This window comes from Gavialis gangeticus, unplaced genomic scaffold (genome assembly GCF_001723915.1).
Source record: "Gavialis gangeticus isolate Ggan-Ray unplaced genomic scaffold, GavGan_comp1, whole genome shotgun sequence".
In the NCBI taxonomy this organism is placed as follows: Eukaryota; Metazoa; Chordata; order Crocodylia; family Gavialidae; genus Gavialis; species Gavialis gangeticus.
In genome coordinates, this window is record NW_017729022.1 from 81,158,902 (window position 1) to 81,176,272 (window position 17,371).

The 17,371-nt window shown below is 47.3% G+C and overlaps 1 protein-coding gene across 1 annotated transcript in view; it reads right to left on the reverse strand.

Annotated features, from left to right (window-relative positions):
• The window catches only part of KIAA1551 (KIAA1551 ortholog), a 59,876-nt gene extending 45,225 nt beyond the window's left edge, over positions 1–14,651 (reverse strand). The window contains exon 1 of the mRNA XM_019515475.1: positions 14,582–14,651. The gene's annotated coding sequence lies outside the window, so the exon portion shown is untranslated. The remainder of the gene's footprint in view (positions 1–14,581) is intronic.
• Positions 14,652–17,371: the final 2,720 nt, after the last annotated feature.

Sequence of the window (17,371 nt, forward strand, 5' to 3'; positions counted from 1 at the left end):
AAGGTTGAGCTTGGGCAGAGTAATGCTAATTTCAAACCTCAAAAGTAATGTGGTGTAATCTGCTTACTGGGTGATTCCGAGTTCGGACGATAGATAACCTTTCATGATAATTTCTAACACCTTTTGATCCCATAGGGTAACAGCTATAGGGCAAGATTGTGAGCGGCTCTAAAGCCAACAGATGAGCATAACATAAAGCATAAAGGAACATGCATGCCAAGTGACCAGTTAGAAGGATGGGACAGAAGGACCATCACTGTACCAAGCCTAGACCCCAGACTCCCAGTGTGAGTGAGAACCGGATCCCAACCAAGGGACCTTCCTGGTAACCCCTCGGACAGTGTTGATCGGGGATGCCCGACTTCGCTGGAACAACTTGGTGCGCACCTGGCATGAAGGGACTGCCGATAAGTTGCCAACCCTATGTGGGAACTCTGTCATTCTGTCTATCTGTTGTTATCATTCACTATTAGCTCTTTATTACTGTACTATCTGTTTGTCACATTAACCCTTCTGTTAACTGTTGTAAGCTAAACTATAAGTAAATTTGCCTTTACTTCACTCCCGACTCGCCTCCTTGACCCAGCAGCTTAACGGTTGATACACTCACAATGCCTAGCCAGCCTGTGACACAGGACGCAGCAGGAGCCCAGCCCGTGCAATTCTTGGCTGGCTCTGTATGATGCCAGCCTGGCTGGGCTGGCTCCTACTGCATTTTGCAGACCCAGTCATACAGCTGGGAACTGCATGGGGCCAGAGCAACTGGCACAGGGGGAGGGGCAGAAAAGCAGCTGCAGCAGGCAAGAAGGTAGGGAAGCAGCAGGAGAAAGGCAGCAGTGGCAGACAGGAGGGGACTTCAGGCACTGCACTTCAGGAAGGATATGAATAAATTTGAAAGGGTACAGAGAAAGGCCACCCATATGATTAGGAGCCTGGGTGATAGGCCCTATGAGGAGAGATGCTGGGAACTGGGTTTGTTCAGTCTGAGGAAGAAAAGACTAGGAGAGGACTTGATAGCAACCTACAAGTATGTCAAGGATGAACCACAAGATCTAGGGGAGCAACTCTTCAGCAAAGCACCCCCAGAGAGAACAAGGACCAACGGGCACAATTTAATTGAGGAAAAATTTAAGTTAGACATTAGGAAAAACTTTTTTTCCCCATAAGGCTATCCAGAATCTGGAAAATGCTCCCAGAGGTAGCGCAGTCACTAGCCGTGGAGATGTTCAAGAGGAGGCTGAACAAGCGCCTCGTTGAGCTCGTTTGAGCCCAACTACCTCCTGCCCATGGCAGGGGACTGGACTTGATGATTGTACAGGTCCCTTGTGGTCCTTTGATTCTGTGATTCTAACCCCAGCCACACACACACACACACACACACACACACACACACACTTATTATTCCCCCTTACCATTACCATAGAACTGGTATGTGTTCATTTGGAAAAATTAGACATATATAAATCAACAGGACCAGATGAACTTCATCGGAGGATGCTGAAGGAGCTGGCTGAAGTCACTGCGGGACCACTGGGGAAACTTTTCCAGAACTCGTGGTACTCCAGAGAGGTCCCTGAGGACTGGAAGAGAGCTAATGTTGTGCCCACCATCAAGAAAAGGAGGAGGGAGGACCTGGGTAACTACAGGCCAATCAGCCTAACTTCTCTTCTATCCCAGGGATGATCCTGGAAAATTTCTTCAAGGAGTCTACATGCGATAGGCTTGAAGAAGGTAGGATTCTGAATAACAGTAAGCATGGCTTCGTAGCAAGCAGGTCTTGTCTTACCAACCTCATCTCCTTTTATGATCAGGTGACTGACCACCCGGATAAGAGAGAGCAGGTTGATATTGTATACCTTGACTTCCAAAAGGCCTTTGATCTAGTATTCCACAATACTCTCGTGAGTAAATTAGAGGACTGTGAACTCAACCGTGAGACGGTTAGGTGGGTAGGGAGCTGGTTGCGGAGTAGGACCCAGAGAGTTCTAATGAATGGATCTGTGTCATCTTGGTGAAAAGTGGCCACTAGTGTCCCTCAGGGGTCAGTGCTAGGTCCAGTTCTTTTCAACATCTTTATCAATGATTTAGATGTGGGGGTGTGTCACAGGGCAGGGACCCAGGAGCGGCCGTGATCTCTCCTGGTGCCCCCTACCGAGCCAAGTGGGTGTCCATGCACCCTCGTTATCTCGCCCGCCACGACTTTGATAGTGAAAGTATTGTAAGGGAGGCTGTCTTTTACCCCCTTGAGCACGGTATCCCTTGGCATACTCCCGCTGGTACCCTGTCTACCGCTGATTCTGTGTACTCCCATCACAGGGCTACGCGTGGCTCCTACCACCCCTTATACCACGCCCCAAGCCTCTCGGATGTCCCGGACGTTGTCAGGTCTAACTATCCTTGTCACGCTCGCCCTTCTGAGCCCTTGCCCTCCTGGGGCTTCCTCACTGCGCTCGCCCCCTCCTGGGGCTTCCTCACTGTGCTCGCCCCCTCCTGGGGCTCCTTGTTCCCATATGCCCTCCCTGGGGCTTCTTCTCATGCCCGCACTGGGGCCTACATGCGCCCTCCCTGGGGCTTACCCCGATGCTATGCCATCGCCCTCCTGGGGGCTTATCCCAATACTTTGCAGTCGCCCTCCCTGGGGCTATACGGTCACCCTCCCTGGGACTCACCGCGATGCTCTCGCCCTCCCTGGGGCTCACTGTGATACTCTCACCCTCCCTGGGCTCTTCCGGCACAACACTGCCCCACTGGGCCTTGCTTGTGCTCATGCCCTCACTGGGGCCTGTCTCCACGATCACGCCCACCCTGGGGCTTTGCTCAATGGGGTTCAGGCGGCCTCGGCCTTACCTGGCCCCCAGACCCCCTTTCCGAGTCCTAAGCCCCACTGGGGCTTCCTGCCCGTGCCCGCACTGGGACCAGAGTCGGGACTCCCCAAAACACAGCACCCTCTCCAGCGCCAGAAACTCCCCCCCACTACTGGGGAGCTCCTATGAGGCCTCCTCCAACCCCTACAGCTTCACCCGGTCCTCCGGTGTCTCACTCCAGGGCTCCCTGCTGCCCCCTCTCGCTCCAGGGCTCCCTGCTGCCCCCTTGCTCCAGGGCTGGGCCAATGCACCGCCAAACAAAGCTGCGCCCTGTACGGCGCAGGAGACCCCACGCTATCGTGAAGCTCCTATGAGGCCTCCTCCACCCCTAATAGCCTCACCCGGTCCTCCGGTGTAATAACAAACAACCGAAAACTCAAGCCCTTAGGCTGCAACATAAACTCTAAGCCATCTGGCTAAAACACAATTTCTAAGCCCTCGGGCTTGCCACCATTCAAGACCCTACCAGGGTTTGCTCCACCCAGTCCCCAACCGAAGCTGTTCAGGCCATCTAGTTCCTACAGGCTGCAACACTCCCGCAGAGCTCCTTCACCCTTCGATGTTAGCAGGGAACTGCCTACTTCCACAGAGCTCCTACTCTCTCAGCTGCCGGAGGAGAACTCCCTTCTGGCCTCAGCTTTATAAAGGCCAGGCCCTGCCCCCTCCTGGTCAGCTGACCAGACTGGTTGCCCCGGCAACCCGCACCTGTGCTGCCCTAGTGATTGGCAGCTGAGCTCATAATACTGTTGTCAGTAGCAGGCACCTTAGTGCCCTGCTACAGGGTGAAGAGCTCATTGGTCAAGTTTGCAGAGGACACCAACTTATGGGGAAGTGTGGTCACATATGAAGATAGGCTGTACACTTGAAGATACAAACAGACCTAGATAGAGTAGCAAGTTGGGCAGAATGGAATCATATGAAGTTTAACGTAAAAAAATGTAAAGTGCTCCATCTGGGGACAAAAATCCTCTATGCACCTACAAGCTTGGCAATGTCAAACTGGTCAGCACCGTGAATAAGAGGGACCTGGGGGTAATAACAGACCATAGTATGAATATGAGCTGGCAGTGTGATGCCATAGCCAACAGGGTAACTAATACCCTGGCATGCATCAACTGATGCATCTCCAGCAAAACTGGGAAGTGATTCTTCCACTCTACTCGGCATAAGTGAGACCGCAGCTGGAGTACTACATCCAGCACTGGGTGCCACACTTCAATAAGGACATGGTAAAGCTCAAGAGAGTCCAAAGAAGGACCACCTGTATGATCAGAGACTTGCAAAGCAAACCATATGAGGAAAGGCTGAGGAACCTTGGACTCTTCAGGCTGAAAAAGAGAAGACTGAAAGGGGACTTCATAGAGGCTTACTGCTACATCATGGGCATACATCAAGGGCTCAGTGAAAAAATGTTCGCCAGGGCATCCCTGGGGATAACCAAGAATAATGGCCATAAATTCCTTGAAAACCGTTTCAGGTTTAACATTAGGAAAAAATTCTACACAGCTAGGCTGTTTGTGACAGCCAGAACCAAAGGGGTTAATAAGCAAATTATAAAGAATAATATCTGCTTCATGGAGTCATCTGCAGTGGCCTCACAAGTTAATATTAGCTAAGGCAAAGCTTGCAAGATTGTAACCCGCAAAAGGTACCTTGTCTGTAAGAAGTATAACCACAATGTTAAAATTAACTGTCTGTACCAATCATAAGACTGACTGGCCTCAAGAAGCAGAACTAAAAAACAAAACTGCAAACTTTAGATGACCTAACAGTTCTTGCTTAAAGATCAGTCAAAATAACAAACCTGACCACAAGGTATGACTGACACATTCCAAAAAATTCCAAAGAGAAAGTAACCAGGTGGGTTAGATTTAGGCAGAGTAAATGCTAATTTCAAACCCCAAGGTGATGTGGTGTAATTTGCTTACTGGGTGAGTCCAAATTTAGGCAGTAACATTTTATGGAAATTTTTAACACCTTCTAATCCCACAGAGTAACAGCTGTAGAGTAAGATTGTGAGTGGCTCTGACGCCAACAGATTAGCATAGGACAAGATACAAAGGAACACGCATGTCAGGTGACCAGTAGGAAGAACAAAACAGAACAGGCATTGCTGTTCCAAGCCTGGACTCCAGACTCCTGGTGTGAGCAAGGATCAGATCCTGACTAAGGGACCTTCCCCAGTGCTCTCTGACAGCGTTGATCGGGGACGCCTGACTTCACTGGAACAACTTGGCCTGTACCTGGCACTGAGGGACTGTCGATAAGTTGCCAACCAAGTGGGAACTCTTTGTCAATTTGTCTGCCTGTTGTTATTATTACTATCAGCTCTCAACTCTTATTGTTGTATTATCTGTTTATTAAACTTTCTGTTAACTGTTATACATGTAAACCATATTTTGCTGCTATAAGTAAAATTTACCTTTACTGTTGTAAGTGAAACTTGTCTTTGCTTCACTCCCAACTTTCCCTCCTCAATCCTAAACCAAACAGCCCAGTAGCTGATACATTCGCAGCGCACAGTTGGCCTGCGACCAAATTGATACACTCAGTGCCCAGTCGACCTGTGACAGGTGTTCACACTGTGGAACAGGCTCCCTCCAGAGGTGGTGCAATCGCCTACCCTGGAAATCTTCAACAGGAGCCTGGATGGTCACCTTGCTGAGGTAACCTGACCCCAGGTGTCTTACCTGCTTGGTGCAGGGGGCTGGACCCCATGGTCTTCCAAGGTCCTTTCCAGCCTTGCAAACTATGAATATGAACCCACACCCTCCCCTATACCCTATATACACATGCACCCTCAGCCCCCCACAAATCTATACCCACCCACCTATGCCCCCCATACTCTCCCACATTATACAAAAGTAAAACTTCCATTTTAAGCTATTATATAATCACCTCTATATACAGAACACAAACACATGTAAATCAGAACAAAAATATTTTTTGAAATCAAATTAGTGAATGTTGCAGTAGATGGTTGATTTTTAGAATATAATTCAGTATTTTTCTGGCTCCAAGATGGCAAACCCCTTTGCTGAAAGGAATACTTCTGGGGACTAGGGGAGGGACTTCTGGTGGCAAAGGTCAACGGTTAGGAGACAGGGCTTCCGGCCCCAAGATGGTGACGAGGGGGCAGGGCACCTGTCAAGGGGCGGGGCTAGGGTAGTCCTTGACAGCTTGCCAAAACTTGGTAAGTGGCCCTCCAGCCAAAATAATTGCTTGCCCCTGACCTAGGGGAAAACTGTATAAATTACACCCCAGGTAGGTAATTATGCACCTGTGTAATTTTGCGCATAAAACATACAACTGTGCATAATATTGCACAATCCGCTGGGGTACAGCTGGTGAGAGGGAAGAGGAGCTTCTGCTTGGGGGGGCGGGGGGACCTAGGCATGGTGTTTGTGGGTGGGTGTGAGCCCCCCCTGCCCCATGGTAGGCTAACCCTGCTACCAGTGGCAGCAGAGGTACTCCTGGCCAAGGCAGGCAGAGTCCCCGGTGGCGCATGGCTTCAATGAATCCCGGGGGCTGCATGTAGCTCCCACATGAAGTGCCACGAGCCTCACACCCCTTCAAAACCTCCCCACAAATCCCCCTCAATCATCTCCCCCACTCACAAGTACCTGTATATATTTCTAAAGACATTTCAAATAGTGTTATATTTCATTTATAAAAAAATAAAAGCAATTTTGAATTTTTCTGCACATCATTCCCTGTGGTGTAGTAAATGGATCAGTGTGATGCCAAGCAGGTTGATAAAGGTAAGCAAAATCCAACAGACAAACCAACACAATTTACTTTTACTGGTGTTTTAGGAGAGTGGTTCTCAACCTTTTTGTGCCAAGACCCATCTGTAAACATTGATGGCCAGTCCTGACCCAGTGCCCCCCACACCCGATCCATTGTCCCCAGGTCCCAGCCCCCCAGCGTACGGGCAAGGGCTGGGTGTGTGAGGTGAGGGGGGAGTGGGAAGCCCCCCAAGCAGCCCCTTGCAGGCTGCAAGTCTGCCATCCTGCAAGGGAAAAAAGTCACGGTCTCCCACATTTTTCTCCTTCAAAGGAGAATCCATTTTTTAAAAGTTTGTTGATACATGTTTAAAATTTGTTCACCATCCTTTCATATATTCTTGCAACCAACTTTTCAGTCACGACCCACAGGTTGAGAAATGCTGTTTTAGAACATAAGTTACTCTCTTACAAGGACCATCCCATCCTCAGCTATGATAGCACCTTAAACCATCACTACTCCTTCTTCAGAAATTGAATTTTCCATTGCAAGAACCAAACTGATTGGCTGATATCCAGCAAGGCTGCGTAAGAAAAACAACCATAAATAATAATGTATAAGGAGAAGGAGATGACCTTTAAAATGCAAAAGCTTAAGAAGCAGAAGCTTAAAGATAGCCCTTTTTGCTGAAGTGAAATATGAAGACAACAGAACCGGTCTCAACCAGCCTAAGCTTGTTCTATACCGTATTTTGTAACTTTATAACGGCAAGTGGAAAAACCCGAATGTGCACGCAGCAATGTAACGGTTGGTGTATAAATACCAAGCTGTAAACTCAGTTCGGGGGAGCTCTCTGTCTTTGTGGCATTGAGTAACCCCTCTGCAGAGCAATAAACTCGCACGCTGACACTCCCTCGTTCTGTGCTCAATTGATCACAGCTAGGAATGAGCCCAGAGACAGGAAGGCCAGTGCCCCTCGGCGTATGAGCACACCCTTCAGTGTATGGGTGCTACGCGGTCGCTGACCTTTTTCCCCTACAGCTGTCAAGTAATGTTACGTGCTGGTGTTCATTTTCAAGAGACCCCAGCCAAAGCTGCGGGAGTACAGGCACCCCCAGCTTAATGCTGTGTCACTTAGTGCTGTTTTGCTATAACACTCATTTTAAATTGATACCCAATTACTTTTAATGCTCAGTGAGTTTTGTTATAAGGCTCACAGTCACCATCTTGGGTCATTAAGAACACTCACAGTCGCCATCTTGGGTCATCAAAAACTTTTGGTTTCACTGAATGCTTATTTCACTTAATGCTCAGTTTTTCAGGAACCAATTAAGAGTGCTAAGTGGTGCTTGTCTGTATAGTTAAAAGCAGAGGGCCTCAAAAAGCCTGTGCCTGAGTGCCCATAGAGTGACCCATTGAGTGAAGTCCTGCAGATGCATCAGCTGGCTCAGTAAACTAAGCAAGGGAAGCCATTTATATGCCTAATTAAACACAATCAAATAGAACACAAGGCCTCAAGTAGTCTGTAAAAACAAAACAGCCTTATCATTCCACAATGGGAAGAAAAGGAAATAAAAATTCTCCCTATTGCTCCCTTTGCTTTCTCAAGAATATAAATCCTAACTAATTGACATGTTCTAGGTCCACAAAAAAATCTAGTTTAATCCAGGTGTAGCATATCACCCCAACAAGAACGTTCTCCCCAAACAAGTGCCTTTTGTAAGATGCTCTCTCTTAGTTATTGTGAAGCAAGCAGATAAGCAATGGTATGACATACACATACCTGTGCAACCTGTACGGGTGGTACCACAGGGTCTTATGGAAAATTCCGCACTCAGCATACGTGATAAACAAGGGAAGCGCATGCACGTCAGAAAATTCCAGATGCCCTGGCGTAAGGTATATAAACTTTGTGAAAGCTGTCTTAGGGGCCGACCCTGATTTGAGTCTCCAGACTCCAGGTCGGTCTTGCTTGCAAGCAATAAAGCTTTTGTTCCGCAGTCCTGTGTGTGTGACTCTCTTCTGGGGTCTGACTGAATCATTGCCTCCAGGAGCATGAACTGCCCTTTGTGCAACACAGGTACAAAAGTTTCAGTGAAACAAAAAAAAGCTAAATAAAAACAATCAGGTATCATTCATTAAAATATCAAAATCAACTATCTATACTGGGCACAGTCTGGAGAGAAATTAGGAGACTTCTATGGAACCATCTGGAGGACCCCCTACTAACTACAACAGAGCCTGGCTAGCTTCTCTTTACAGCAGCTGAGATGCATGCTGTAAGATCATGCTTTGCTATAAATCTTGCTTTGTCAATTAATCAATAAACCTATCACATTGGTTGGAATAGCCAAAGGGTCTGGTTAACTTTTTCACCCATCCACCCTGTTTAAAGTTACTTAACAAGGCCCTCAATATTCTTAATCTATGCTGCTTAGTGGAAGAAGTGAGACCCTCTCTCTAAATTCAAAACTAGAAAACCTGTACTAACACTACGCTACTATTGTGGAGGAAGAAGCAGCCCAGACCTCCATGTCGTCTTATGGTGCACTGTAAGATTTCCACAATGCTAAGTAGGTCAAAGGGTCAAAAGGTCAGGCCACAGTTTATGCTCTCCTGCAACTTTCTTGTTCAAACTAGTGTTTTTCCACTAGTCATATCTTGCATCATGTGACTTGTTATGGAAACTTATAAAAGCTTGCTTCAGCTCTCTGCTGAGGACAGGCTTGGTGTCCTCCCCAGCAGCTGCTGTTAAATAAAGAGTCTCTGACAACTTCGAAACCAAATACAAGGTGAAGCATGTTTCTTCCACACCATTACCATTCAAGCTTCATCAAGTCAAGCTGGTCTTAATATTGGTTTGGAATTAAAAGTAAGTATTAATACCTAAAATAATCAATCATTACAAGTTCTAAGGTGGTAGCTATCCTTGTACGCATCCCAGCTGCATGACTGACAGAGATAAAACTAAATCTATATATTTGAATGGCCAAGTATCCTACTGGCAAAAAAAAAAGGATTTTAATCAGTGAACAGCCTCAAAGCCAGTTACAGAAGTTATTCCTAAGAGCTAACTTCTATGTGGTAGCTCACCCTGTTGCCCTCTCTCCTGCCCAAGGAACTGGAATTTTTGATAAGTAGAGGTTTTCTAGGAATTAAAGAATCACTTTCAGTAGAACATCCTAAAGCAGAAGGTAATTGGGACAGCTCACAGTAACAGGAAAAAAAAAGGGGTGGGGGGGAGGTTCCAACTTCTAGATAGCACGGTTTAGCCTTTCTTCTTGCTCCACTGGCACTGTCCCAGGAAGCAGAAGCCAGAGGAAGAGGGAGCCCAGAGACCCAAGCAGCAGGAACAATGAGGAAGAAACCAAGCAGGAGCCCAGGGGCTGAATGTTATTAACCCCTTGCAGGCTGGATGGAGTTGTCCACCAGCTGGACAGCTCTGCTTTGGATAGAGCTGAGGAACCCTCTTAATTGCAGTCTTCTGGAGTCCGACTCTCTGAAGGAGCTGAAACAACATACAAAAAGCCTACGATTCCCAATCTGTGGTACGAGTACCACCAGTGGTATGCAATCTCTCAGTGGTATGCGTTACCAGATTTATTATAATTATTTTATGTGGCAAAAATTTGCTGGTGGTATTTAAAGCTGAACTGAAATATTTGCTGGTGGTACATAGGGTTGTATTGTTTTAAATTGGTGGTGTGGATTCTGTCAAAGTTTGGGAACCGCTGAGCTAGATAACCATGGTCTACCAGTACAACACATCTCAGTAGCAGACCTACTTCGGGGGCTGAAGGACACTGACCAAAAGCCTGTGGTGGCCTAATTTTTGTTGTTGTGACCTATTCTTCCCAAAGTAATCAGGTCTGGGTACTCACTAGTTTTTCCCTGAGGTGAAGCTCCTCAGTCTTATTTCAACAAATCAGTTTGCAAGCTTTCATTACTCCACCTTGGAACATTTCCCTTCTGGGTATTCAGACAAAACAGTTACAGAGTTGTAATGAGAAACATGCAACTTGCTCTAATGATATTCAAATTAGTTCAGCTTTAGTAATTTGCAAAAGTTGCATTTCAAGACAGCAATTTAAAAAAAAGTGGTTCTATATACCACAGAAATTCTGGATCCAGTCTTCCTAAACTACCTCATCCTTTCCACAAAAATCCAAGTCACTTGACCACTTTACAGAAAATTGGCATAATCTTACCTAGGGCCCAAGATTTATGAACTACTCAATATAAAAACTGTATTATAGCTGGACATTTTTAGCGACTCTAGCAACAAAGGTCAATCATTCAACATAGTTCAACAAAATTTAAATTGATTGGTTTCACCATCACTAGCTTCTCTGCTAAAAAGATTATATTCTTGCCAACAAAGCATTTGCACATAACCTAGAACAGGAACGTTACCAAGTCATGCAGTTTATCCTTTCAAAGCTACATTTTGATATTAAAAAGACCCCCTTTATCAAATGAAACCCAGATAAAATGCAGAATGCTTACACAAACTACCACTAAGCAGCTTTAGGCCTATCATAACTTTGGTAAACTAACTGATCAATGTCAGTTTTCTCTATCAGAACTATAAAGACCACAGCCACAGTCAGTCAGCAATAAAATTTCTATGTTGCTAACCACTGGTTTGTTGCAGTAGACACAGCAATTGAAACTGAGTCAACTCAGCATACAGTTTCATATGTGTTCTAAATAAACACAGTATAAATACACCTCTATAGAATTCAGCTGTAAAAGCAGAACCAAAAAATACCACAGTATTAGATATTATAATCACACAAAAAGCAGGTATTCATTTGGCAACCTTGAAAGTGCTAAAGTACAGCATGTACAAGTCAGGCACGGCAGATACAAAGAAAAAAAAAAAGGTTGTGGGAAATGAAACTTCAGGTACTCTCCAAGTCTAAAGGCCACACAAAAAGTTCTACTTCTTGTAAAACTAAATGTCTTGACATACAGTATTTATCCCAATCTAAAATGACTTTGAATTTAAGATGATCACCTCCCACCAGTAATTAAAGTCTATATGTGGAAAATTATAAATGTGTTATAATTTTCCATGGACAGAATGGAGCGTCATCTTAAATGTGTCAAGTCCTAACAGGATGGAAAGCCATGGCAATGGAGCAAACAGCGAGGAAAGCAGTGGTTGGAGAGGGAGGAGGGTCATGAAGTAGGGATCACATTCTTGTCTGTTGTTTTCTGTCCCCCACGCCACTAGTCCTGTGGTGCCTGGTCCCCTAACCACCGTGCCCGCACTCCCTGGGGCCTGCTCCCCCCACAGCCACTACTTACCCTACGTGGCAGCTCCAGCTCCCCAAATAGCCAGGAGAGAAGGCAGCAGCAGCTCTGGTCCTAGCCTTGGCCCAGCAGCAGCAGTGGCATGCAGTGTGGCATCCTTCACAACATGCAGCCCCTCTCTCCTGGTGTGCACCCCCTCAAGGCACTCTGGCCCTAGCCTTGGCCCAGCAGCAGTGGCAGCAGCTCCTGCTCTGCATGTGGGCCAGTGAGCGCAGGCAGCGCAGTCACCACTGCCTGCTTCAGGCTAAAGTTCATTTGGTTTTTGGCTGAGGAAGAATAATACAGCAATTCTTCCCTTGCTAAGCACTCTGAAAGATCAAAAAAGGTCAGAATATTTCTAACACTGTGGATTCCTATTTGAAATTTGTGTTTATCTTGCAAATCATATTTGCATACCTAGCAATGCTTACATTACATGGCACCCCACAGCACCCTGGAAAGGACCTCACTACACCCTGGTTGAGAATCACTGGTTTACTGGTATAGCAGAATAGGAGTGTAAGTGTGTTCCTTCCTATTCTTCCTGCCCCCTTTGTATACTGGCAACAACCCATATTATATCATGCTTTTGTCAGTACAGCTTATTCTACTTAGAGTGCTGGCATCAGCTATATCAGCAAGGAAAAAACAAGAACTACTTGTCAATGTACACTGCAACTACACTGTAAGTGTCTGCTGGTATTGCTATACCAGCAAACTCTTTCTAGTACGGAGGGGAAAGCCACATCTATTTTCCCTTTCCTCCATCCCTCTCCACATACTTCAGGTCTACCTCTGCCTTTAACAACATTAAAACCAGCAGTGGCTTTAGGTTCCTCTGGAAAGGAACAGCAGCTCCTTAACATGCAGGCGGCTATTTAAATTGATTTGATAGAAGTGGATCAGTGACAAATTTGGGTAGAAGACAGGGTGCCACCAAACAAAGTACACACATGCACAAAAACACACAGAAGCCACAAAAATCTCAGTTAAACAAGACACTTTGAAAAACCAAATTTAAAATCTGAAGTTGAGAACATCGATGACTCCTTGTTCTGCAACAGAGACTTCTAACCCCATTACAGAGACAAGCTGTTAATGCCAGTGTCCCTCCAGGTGTTAAGAGCCCTGTTCGTGTCAGGGGTTTAGGTTGTAGCCATGTTGGTCTAAGGACATAGGCAGACCAGGTTCTTTGGGTAGAACTGTTCATAGTGCCCTTCTTCAGGTACTTGTGCTGAAAGCTTGCAAAGAACTTTGTTCCAACTACTCAGCTTGTCTAATAAAAGATACCACATCTACCCAAAGAACCTTCCCTGTTTGTCTCAACTGCCTCTCATACATATAAGACATTCAGCCTCTCTCCTTGACCAAACTGTAGAAGCCATTTTAAATTACTGAGTTGTTTTCCTGAATTTCCATTTAATTCATTAAAATTCAAAGGTATCTTCACATCTATCTCAATGAATGAACAAATCCCCTGCAGTAAATGAAATTGTGAAACCTCTTGAACCAATGAGTTGTAGAGACTGCTTCTGCTCTCACTGCCTGCTTTTCCGTTTTTCTATTTATTTACCTTTTATGCAAAAACAGATATGTATATAGCCAGAGTATTTGCTACTGGAAAGACGCCAATAACTGCTGGGTCATGCACACCATACAAAAGAATTCCCTCCAAAAATAATTTTAATTAATAGAAAAAACTATACCCTAGTGTGCATCAGATTTACTTCAGAAGTAACAGAGATCTAATGCAAGAGCATGATAAATAAATGGGTTCAGTTAAATTGTTTCAGGAAGCATTTAGAGTAATCTTTGCTTGTTCCAGTACATTTAAATTTAAGTGGATGGCTTGTTCATCAGTTACTCAGCCATGACTACTCACTAATAAGAAACAGTACTTTTTGAAACAAAAACTTTCTTTTAAATACATCCGAGTAAATCAGTGCAAAGACTGTGGCCATTTCAACTCAAGTAGGTGACAACAGACCAGGTAATGACTGCCCCCTCCTCCCCCCTCAGTGTCTATTGTGATGAATCTGTGTTTCTTCCCCCTCTCCCTTCCCCACTCCATCTCCATTGTACTTGGATGCAAATTGGGTCGCTGGCAGTCGGGATGAGCCATCTCTAGAGACTAGTTAAGAGTGCAAAAGCTTGCCATGACCTCAGGGCCCCAGAAAGGGTGAAGCTGAGCAGAACCAACATTGCCATCCGCAGGCACCCGACACCTCCGGGCATTCCTGAGCCACAAACCAAGCCCTAGGCACCTTCACTGCTAGAGTCAAGCAGGGCAGGAAGCACCTGGATGCCGGCCGAAGCGCGGGCGGCCCCAGGGGCGGGTGAGGGAGGGAGTCGCTCTGCCCGGTCCAGACGCAGAGCTGCACTGAGGGCTTTGGGGCAAAACCCAAACAGTCCAACTCCCCCCGCGCCCGAGCAGAGCCCACTGCGCTAGACGCAGAGAGCAAAAGCCAGAGCGAGCCCCAGGCCACCAGCCTACCGGAGCCCCGCGCCCGCCGCAGCAACGCGCTTCCTTCCTCCGCCTCTCCCCGCTCCCTCCGACAAAGGCCCCGCCCGCGCAGAGGCCGCCCAAGGAGCCCCCGGGGATGCTCGGGACCCGCTGGTAACTGCAGCGGCACCTTTAGTGCTTGGGGGGACACGCGGGCGCATAACGGCCCCCGCGCCGAGCCGGGCCCTACCTCAGGCGGCCGCCGCTGTCCTGGGGCGGCGCGAGAGCTAAAACGAGGCGGCGGCTTCCGGACTTGCATGAGGCGGCAACACCAGCCCCCCGTGCAGCTGCAACGGCCCCGAGGGCGGAGCGCACCACTTCCCCCGCTCCCCCCCGCTCCGCCGGCGGAATGGACCCGCCCAGGGGGAAGGAGCCCAGCGCCGAGCCCCGGGGGCCAGGGTGCCTGGGGCTTTGCTGCGCTTTCCTCCCCCTGCTCGCTGGGGCTTGTCACCAGCTCCTCTCCTGGAGCGCTGTGACGGCCAGAACCAGAGGGATTCATAAGCAATAAATGTGTGCTTCTTGGAGGCAAGTTTGTAACTTGCAAATGTAACTTGTCTGTCATAAGTTTAACCAAAATGTTGAAGCTAACTGTTCATATTAATCGTGGAACTGACTGGGCCCCAAAGGCGAAGCTGTAGCTGCAAGGTTAGCTGACCTAATTAACGGTTTTTGCTCAGGGTTCAGCCTTGATGATAAAAACTGGATCCAACTGCCTGGCACACCCAGCACATTCCAGGAAAGCCCATCCCAAGAAAGCATATCTACAGAAACCTAAAAAGGTTGGGGCTTAGGGGGAGTAATGTCAATATCAAACTTAAAGGTGCTGCATTGTAATTTGCTTATTGGATAAACCCGAGTCTAGGTAGTAATTTTTTATGATAATTTTTAACACCTTTCTGTCGGAGCCGAGAGCCCCGGTGTCATGGTAGGGCTGAGTACAGACCGAACAGGTGGGATTAGCGGCAAGGAGTCAGAGCGGGCGGGGCGCGCGCGGTTTCAAAAGAAGGCTTTTATTGTTTACTTACGCCACTGATGGTATTGTAGCTTAGGCCAGGTCATTCTTGGTTACAAACGGTACGAGAAGACAGTGAACGAGAAACGAGGCCCAGTCGGTAACGATAATGATGAACGAGATAACCGGAACGAGTCGAACAAGTGATCGGAAACGTAGAACGAGTTGACCGGAACGCGGTAAACAAGTAATCAGTTCGAGACGGATGATCAATAACGAGTAAACGAGTAATCGGAATGGATGGATAGTCAATAACAAGTGGTCGATATGAAGACGAACGCTTTCTACGAGGGATATGCCGGGATACGACGGCGGCGGGGAGACCAGTGGCTCTTTCGAACCAGGATCCTAGGCCTGAGGCAGTCTCCACTGTAGCGGTCTCTGCTGAGGTCTGGTCTGGTCTCCACTGTGGGCGGAAACTCACTGGCCTTAAATATGATTCGAGTGGCCAATCAGATAGCTCCCCTTTTGGAAAGTTCTAGTCCGTTCTGGTGCATGTCTAGGCAGGCGCATGGTGCCAATTCAGATTACCTCATTGAACTTTTATGATTGACAAGTGTGGGGTCAGGCATGGGGCATGTGCTGGGCATGCTCACTAGCCCTCTGGGGATTTTCTACTTACTTGTCCACACACGTCTGTGCTTAACATTGTGTTATCCAGCACCTCATTCAAATTTGGTTCTGACATGCCCCCTTGCTGGTAACACAAGTGTTGACACCTAACAATTTAACATTCGTCTTCGTCTCTTAAATCAACATGAGTGGGTAAACGTGTATATACAAGAACAGATAAACTCATTAGCTTTCTTTTTACAAATTGAAATATACAGCAAACTAGGGTAATTACGATGACTAAGATAAGTAAGAAAGACAATAACGGGGTAAATAAATTCAATAACCAGGATGAGGCATTTCAACCCAACCATTTGAACACTTGGGACAGCCAGCCCTGTTCAACGGCTGAGATGGCATTCACATCTTTTGCAATTTTCCGTATCTCCATGACCTGGTCTTGGAGGGGAAGGGAGATGTTGGGGATGGCTATACAGCACATGTCCCTCGACAGGTTCAGGTACTGGCAAAGACCTCTGTGCTGGATAAGTAAGGCATCCAGTGCCAGACGATTTTGTATCGTCATCTGAGAGGTTGCCTGTAGCTGCTGATCTATTAATTCAAAGCCGGTCGCAGTACGGTTTGCAAGGAGCTCAACCTGTTCAGCGAGTTCGGCCATGGCTATTCGAGCTTTTGTAATTGCGTAACCCCAAAGGAAAAACCCTTCAAAGCACCAGCTAAGGCCTTGTGCGGTTTTTTCCCCAAGTGTGAACGAACTCCATACCAGGGTGGTGGAATGAGTGCGGCGGCGCAGGGTTGGACTCGGTGGATGAGCTGTTGAGGCTTTTAGAGGTGGACAAAATGAAACAGAACCCAAAAAGCATTGCACACCCGGAAGTGTGGCAGGCCGGGTGGTGCATAATCGCCCATCTGAATGCGCCCAAATGAGACCAAATGGCGCAGGTGTAATTAATTCCGAGCATAGGCCTGGGAAAGGGAAGGCGTGCCTTGCTCATTCAGGTGGGCCGGACTGCCTGTCAGGGGGTTTTACGCCGTGGCAAACGGCGCTTAATAATATCGCTTTTAAGGTAGGATAATAAAATCCAAACCAGGAGTCGTTTCCCAGGGGACCCGGTCCAGTCAGATCTACAGCCATAGAGGCGTTCCACCGAACAAGAGGAGCGGGTTTGATAAGGGGGGATAAATTAACTACGGATACAGCTTTCTCACCACCGGGCGTGAGGGCGATGTGCCAAGGCGGAGTGATGGAACAAGGATCCCATGTGAGGGACATATCGGGCCGAGACCAATCGTTGCCTTGAGGGTGTATCCCCCAGGGTATAGCCGAGCAAGTATAGGGGGTTCCCCTCTCAAAACAACCCTCATGGGGGGGGTAGGTGGAGAGATCTGTGAAGG